Source organism: Myotis lucifugus, unplaced genomic scaffold, assembly GCF_000147115.1.
Source record: "Myotis lucifugus unplaced genomic scaffold, Myoluc2.0 scaffold_244, whole genome shotgun sequence".
Lineage (NCBI taxonomy): Eukaryota > Metazoa > Chordata > Mammalia > Chiroptera > Vespertilionidae > Myotis > Myotis lucifugus.
In genome coordinates this window covers 117,420-124,651 of record NW_005871292.1, presented here as the reverse complement: position 1 = coordinate 124,651, position 7,232 = coordinate 117,420, and positions in this window count along the sequence as shown.

The following is a 7,232-nucleotide window of genomic DNA, read 5'->3' as shown; positions in this document are numbered from 1 at the left end:
TAGAGGGTTAGTGCTTTGATATAGATGGAAAAAATGTCAGGCTGGTCATTGATATGTATCTATTAAACATGCTTAAATCTTGTATTAAATAGTTATTAGGATATAAATGATTTTATTATAATAAAAATGCTATATTGAATACCCTGTGTATTTTTGTATTTCTTTAGAGTGAAGAATCTCTAAGATACATATCTAGAAGTAAAATTATTCACTGTAGGCTATATATAATTTTAATTACACATATTACCAGATTGTTGTTTCATTATTGCACCAATTTTGAATCTTTTCAATTATTTAATGTGAATTTCCCTATTTCTGCTATAGGTTTCAATATTTAATTTCCTGTTTACAAGTGTGTTGAGCATCTGTTTTGTCATACACATTTATTGGCCAGTCATGTTTTTCTTACAGTGTTTTTTTCATTCATGCATTTACTCTAGTTCTTTTGGGGTAACTCATTAATTTTCCAAGATTTAAAAAATAATCCAGGTATTGATAGTTCTAGTTATTACACATTTATAAATGTTGTACATATTTTCTTTCAAAGTGGCTTCTGTATAACTGTTAAGGTGTCAATCGTTTTTGTTAATATTTCCAATTTATATATAGTTTTTGTTTTCAATATTATAAAATATTTTTATTCTTTTCTTCTCTTTATAGTCTTTTATATTTTCTGCCATGTAGTCATGGCATCTGCAAATAGAAATAAGTTGCCTCAATTTTATATTATTTATTTTTACATTTCTTATTGCAGTAGCTAGAATTTTTTGAGAATAAAATTGAGTACCAGTGGAAATACTATTTTGGTTTTCTCCAAATATATATCCAGAATTGGAATTGTAACGTCATAAGGCAGTTCCATTTTTAACTTTGAGGGTAACCACCATTTTGTTTTTCATAGTGGCTACACCAAAAGGCACAGGAGTTCCTTTTCCTCCAACTCGTGCCAACACTTGTTGTTTATTGATTTACTAATGAAAGCCATCTTGACAGGTGTGAGGTGATATCTCACTGTGGTTTTATTTTGCATTTCTTTGATGATTACTGATATTGAACATCTTTACATTTGTTTATTGGCCATCTGTATGTCCCCCTTTGGAGAACTGTCTATTCAGGTCCACTGCCCACTTTTAAATTGCATGTTTTGGGGTCTTGAGTTCTATAAGTTGTTTATTATTTTATTATGTTTTTCATTTAATCAATACCTTTTTAAAATAAAAATGTTTAATGTTGACATAATTAAAAATGGTGTTCCCATTTTCCTTGCCCTTTTCCCACCTCCACCTACCACCACCTCCTCCTCCCTTCACCATCAAATTATTGTTTATGTCCATAAGGTATACATATTTGTTGTTTAGCTAATCCTTTCACCTTCTTTATCCAGTCAACCCCACACTCCTCCAGTCTGGCACCAGCCAGTCTGTTCAATGTATTCCTGCTTCTGGTTCCATTTTGTTTGTCAGTTTATTTTGTTCATTAGATTCCACGTATTATTGAGATCACATGGGATTTAACTTTCTCTGACTGCTTATTTCACTTAGCATAATACCCTCCAGGTCCATCCATTCTGTTGCAAAGGGTAAAGGTTCTTTCTTTTTTACGGCCACATAGTATTCCATTGTGTAAATGTATCATAGCTTTTTTTTTTTAAAGATAAAGCACTTTTAATAATGCTTCTTTCTAACAACTAATTGAAGATACTGTACAAGAGCGATAATACACAATTGAAAAGAAATCCAAAGTTAATTTTCTTTGTGGGATCTATTTGCTGTTTGACTCCAAGATGCAATATTGGTCTGACCTTCAACATATCTCAATGATGAATGACTCGCTCTCTCCTACCTCCTGCCCTTTTAGTGTTACTTGTTGCCTTTTTTTTATTTATATTTTTAAATATATTTTTATTCTTGATAGTATTACAGGTATCTCCCATTTCCTCCCCCTTTCCTTAGGTCTTCACCATCCTATTGCCCATGTCCATGGGCTATGCATATCTATACTAATAAAAGCCTAGGTGGTCCTCACGCACGATGTCATCACAAGATGGCTACCGCAAGATGGCCACCACAAGATGGCCACGTGCACAGTAGAGGTGGGGACTGGCGGCTGCTCTGCACAGTGAGGCCTGGGGGTCCTGCGGCTCCACGCAGCACGGAGGAGGTGGGTCCCAGCGAAGGAGGCGGGTTGCGGCAGGGGAGGGCAGTTGGGGGTGATCAGATTGGCAGGGGAGGGCAGTTGTGGACGATCAGGCTGGCAGGGGTGGGCAGTTGGGAGTGATCAGGCCAGCAGGGGAGGGCAGTTGGGGGTGATCAGGCCGGCAGGAGAGGGCAGTCAGGGGTGATTAAGCAGGCAGGCAGAAGCGGTTAGAGGCAATCAGGCAAGCTGGCAGGTGAGCGGTTAGGAGCCATCAGTCCCAGATTGTGAGAGGGATGTCCCGCAAGGGGTCCTAGATTGGAGAGGGTGCAGGCTGGGCTGAGGGACAAACCCCTGTGCATGAATTTTGTGCACCAGGCCTCTAGTAAGTATATAAGTTCTTTGGTTTCTCTCTTCTTGTTCCCCCCAACCCTACATCAAGGCATGTCAATTTGTTCCATGCCTCCCTGCTTCAGGTCTTATTTTGTTGGTCAATTAATTTTGTTCATTAGATTCCACAACTAAGTAAGATTATGTGATATTTGTCTTTCTCAGTTTGGCTTATTTCACTTAGCATGATATTTTCCAGGTCCATCCATGCTGTACCAAAGAGTAAAATTTCCCTCTTTTTTTTACAGCTATATAGTATTCCATAGTGTAAATGTCCCAGAGCTTTTTTATCCATTCATCTACAGATGGGCACTGTTTCTAAATCTTAGCTATTATAAATAATGCTGCTATGAACATAGGGGTGCATATATTCTTTCTGATTCGTGTTTTGGTGTGTTTAGGATATATTCCCAGAAGTGGTATCACTGGGTCAAATGGAAGTTTCATTTTTAATTTTTTGCGGAAACTCCACACTGTTTTCCATAGTGGCTGCACCAATCTGCATTCCCATCAGCAGTGAACTAGTGTACCCTTTTCTCCACATCCTCACCAGCACTTGCTGTTTATTGATTTATTGATAGTACCCATTCTGACAGGTGTGAGTTAATACCACATTGTCGTTTTTATTTGTATCACTCTGATGATTGACCTTGAGCATTTTTTCATGTCTATTGGCCATCTTTATGTCATCTTTGAAGAAGTGTTTACTCAGGTATTTTGCCCACTTTTAATTGGATTACTTGTCTTTCTTGTGTTGAGTTGTACAATTTTTTAATATATTTTGGAAATTAACCCCTTATCATTTGTATCATTAGTAAATATGTTCACCCATACAGTGGGTTCTCTTTTCTTTTTTTAAAAAATATTTTTTATTGATTTCATAGAGGAAGGGAAGGGAGAGAAAGATAGAAACATCAATGATGAGAGAGAATCATTGATCAGCTGTCTCCTGCAAGCCCCACATTGGGGACCAAGCCCGCAACCAGGGCATGTGCCTTTGACTGGAATTGAACCCGGAGCCTTCAATCCACAGGCTGACTCTCTATCCACAGAGCCAAACCAGCTAGGGCTCATTTCATTGTGTTGATGATTTCTTTTGCTGTGGAGAAGCTTTTTATCTTGATGTAGTAAAACTTCTTTATCTTTTCCTGTGTTTTCCTTGCTCTCAGAATCATATAGCAAAAATATTGCTGCAAGAGATGTCTGAGATTTTGCTGCCTATGTTTTCTTCTAGGATTTTTATGGTTTGCAGCTTTCTTTAAGTATTTTATCCATTTTGAGTTAATTATTGTGTGTGGTGTCAATTATGGCCTAATTTTATTTTTTACACATACCTATCTAATTTTCCAAATACCATTTATTTAACAGGTTGTTTTTATTCTATTGGATGTTCTTGCCTCCTTTGTCATATATTAATTGATCATAGAGGTGTGGGTTGATGTCTGGGCTTTTTGTTGTGTTCCATTGGTCTATATGCCTGTTCTTATGCCAGTACCAGGCTGTTTTTATTACTATGACATTGTAGTATAGATTGATATTTGGTATTGTGATACCTCTAACTTTGTTCTTTCTTCTCACGATTATTGAGGTTATTGGGATCTTTTTTGGTTCCATATAAGTTTTTTGAATATTGTTTCTAGTTATATGAAATATACCATTGGTATTTTAATAGGAATTACATTGGATTAGATTGCTTTAAGTAGTATGGACATTTTAATGAAGTTAATTCTTCCAATCCATGAACATGGTATATTCTTTGACTTGTTTGTGTTTCCCTTAATTTTTTTTAATCTAATGTCATATATTTATCTGAGTACAGGTCTTTTATCTCTTTTTAAAAATTTATTCCTAGGTACCTTATTATTATTATTTTTTTGAAATAGTAAATGGGGTTGTTTTTGTTTGTTTCTCTTTCTGGTAATTCTTTATTTGTGTATACAAATGTCATTGATTTCTGGGTGTTGATTTTGTATTCTGCAACCTTGCCAAATTCATTTATTCAATCTGATAGTTTTTTTGATGGAGTCTTTAGGGCAGTGGTTCTCAACCTGTGGGTCGCGACCCCTTTGGGGGTTGAAGGACCCTTTCACAGGGGTCACCTAAGACCATCGGAAAACACATATATAATTACATATTGTTTTTGTGATTAATCACTATGCTTTAATTATGTTCAATTTGTAACGATGAAAATACATCCTGCATATCAGATATTTACATGATGATTCATAACAGTAGCAAAATTACTGTTATGAAGTAGTAACGAAAATAATTTTATGGTTGGGGGGTCACCACAACATGAGGAACTGTATTAAAGGGTTGTGGCATTAGGAAGGTTGAGAAGCACTGCTTTAGGGTTTTCTACATACAATATCATGTCATCTAATGTAATAAAAGACAAACATGCAAATTGATTGTACCTTCGCTATGCCTTAAGCCACGCCCACCAGCCAATCAGAGTGACTATATGCAAATTAACCCAACCAAGATGGCGGCCAGAAGCCATGGAGCTGGAGTGAGCAGGAGGCTTGGTTGCTCCAGTGATGGAGGAAGCCAAGCTTCCCACCCATCCTGGCTGGCTCTGAGCTCCACTGAAGGCAACAAAGTTTGAATTATAGAAGGTAAATAAATTGTTGTGGTTAGGGAAAATGATTTCAATCTTCTTAAATGTAGTGAGACTTCTTTTGTCTATCTTTGAGAATGTTCCATGTGCACTTGAGAAGAATGAATATTCTGTTGCTTTCAGATTAAATGTTCTGTAGATATCAATTAAATCCATGTGGTCTAGTATGTCATTTAAGGTTGCTGTTTCCTTGTTGATATTTTGTCTGGTAGACATATCCATTGTTGACAGTTGGGTGTTAAAGTCTTCTACTATGACTGTTGATCTCTCCCTTATAGTCCACCAAATTTTTTTCATATATATTGGTGATCCTAAATTGGGTGTGTATATTTTTATCAGGGTTATATCCTCTTTTTAGATCAAGGCCTTTATTATTATGTAGTGACTTTCTTTGTGTCTTTTATGGCCTTTGTTTTAAAGTCTATTTTTTCAGTTATAAGTATTGTTTCTCAAGCTTTTTAAAATTTCCATTTGCATGGAATATTTTTTCCATCTTTTCACTTTCAGCTTATGTGTATCTTTTGTTCTGAGGTGGGTTTCTTGTACGTAGCATATATATTGGTTTTGCTTTCTTATCCATTCAGCCACCCTATGGCTTTTGATGGGAGTATTTAATCAATTTACATTTAGGTTACAATTGATAGGTACTTACTTATTTCCATTTTTTAATGCTATGCTCCTCTCTCATTCTATTTCTTTTTCTTAAAGCAATCCCTTTAGCACTTTTTGTAAAACTAGTTTGGTGATAATAAACTAATTTAGACTTCTATTTTCTGGGGAGCTCTTTATTTCACCGTTGATTTTAAACGATAGCCTTGCTGGATAGAGCAGTCTTGGTTGAAGATTCTTGCTTTTCATTACTTTGAATACTTCATGCCACTCCCTTCTGGCCTCAGCCTTATTGTAACTTCCTTGAAGGTAACTGTTTCTCTCTTGCCTTTAAAATTCTTTCCTTGGCTATTTTAATTATGATGTGTCTTGGTGTAGGTATCATTCTGTTTATCTTGCTTCAGACTCTCTGTGCTTCTTGAATTTGTATGGCATTTTCTTTTAGCATGCTAGGGAAGTTTTCTCTTATTATTTCTTTAAACACATTCTCTATCCCTTGCTTTCTTTCTTCTCTTCCTGTTACCTCCATAACTCAGATGTTGTAACATTTCCTGTTGTCCCTTAAACTATCCTCCTGCTTTTTAATTATGTCTTTTTGCTGCTCCGATTGTGATTTTTTTCTATTTTGTTTTCTAATTCACTGATTTGATTCTTTGCCTCATCCATTTGACTGACAATTCCTTACAGAATATTCTGTATTTCATCATTTCTATATCTTTCTTCATGGTGCTGTTGCTTTCACTAAGTTCCTTGAGCATCCTTATAAGCATTACTTTCAATTTTCTATCTGATAAATTGATTGCCTTCATTTCATTTAGCTCTTTTTCTGGAGTTTCCTCCTGTTCTTTCATTTGGGGCCTGTTTCTTTGTCTTCCCATTTTGTGTGTCTCTTTATGCTTGTTTCTATGTTTTAGAAAGGACTGCTATGACTCCCAGTCTTGGTGGGGTGACCTTCTGTTGTAGGTATTCTGTGGCTCCCAGTGGTAAAATCTCCTTGATGTCCTAAGCTGGGTGCTTTTGGAATGTTTCTTGTGTGGGTTGTTGGACCCTCCTCTTGTAATTGGGTCTTGATTGCTGATTGTTCTTTCAGGTTGGGATTGACCCTCAGGCTGGTTGACTATGAGGCTCAACCCCAACGATGGTATGCAATCTGCTGTGCAAGTGGTCTTGAGGTGTCTTGATGGGCTCACTGGCACAAGCTTTAACTTTTCAGGCTGGGTGTCTATAGAGCTAAACCTTTATCACCCTGTATTCATTGTGTCTGCATATGCTAGACCTGTGTGTTCATAGGAGGAACAAATCTGTGTAAATTGGTCAGCTTCTTTTAGCTTAGAGCTGGGGCAGACATTTGGTCCCCAGTCTTAGGAATCCTGAGGTCTGCCTTCTACTGTCAGCTACTCTACTTCCTCCCTGAGGTTGCCTATTCTTCCTCCACTGCCTTCCAAAGAGAGCCTAGTTTGGGTTGGGTCAGGCACTCAGT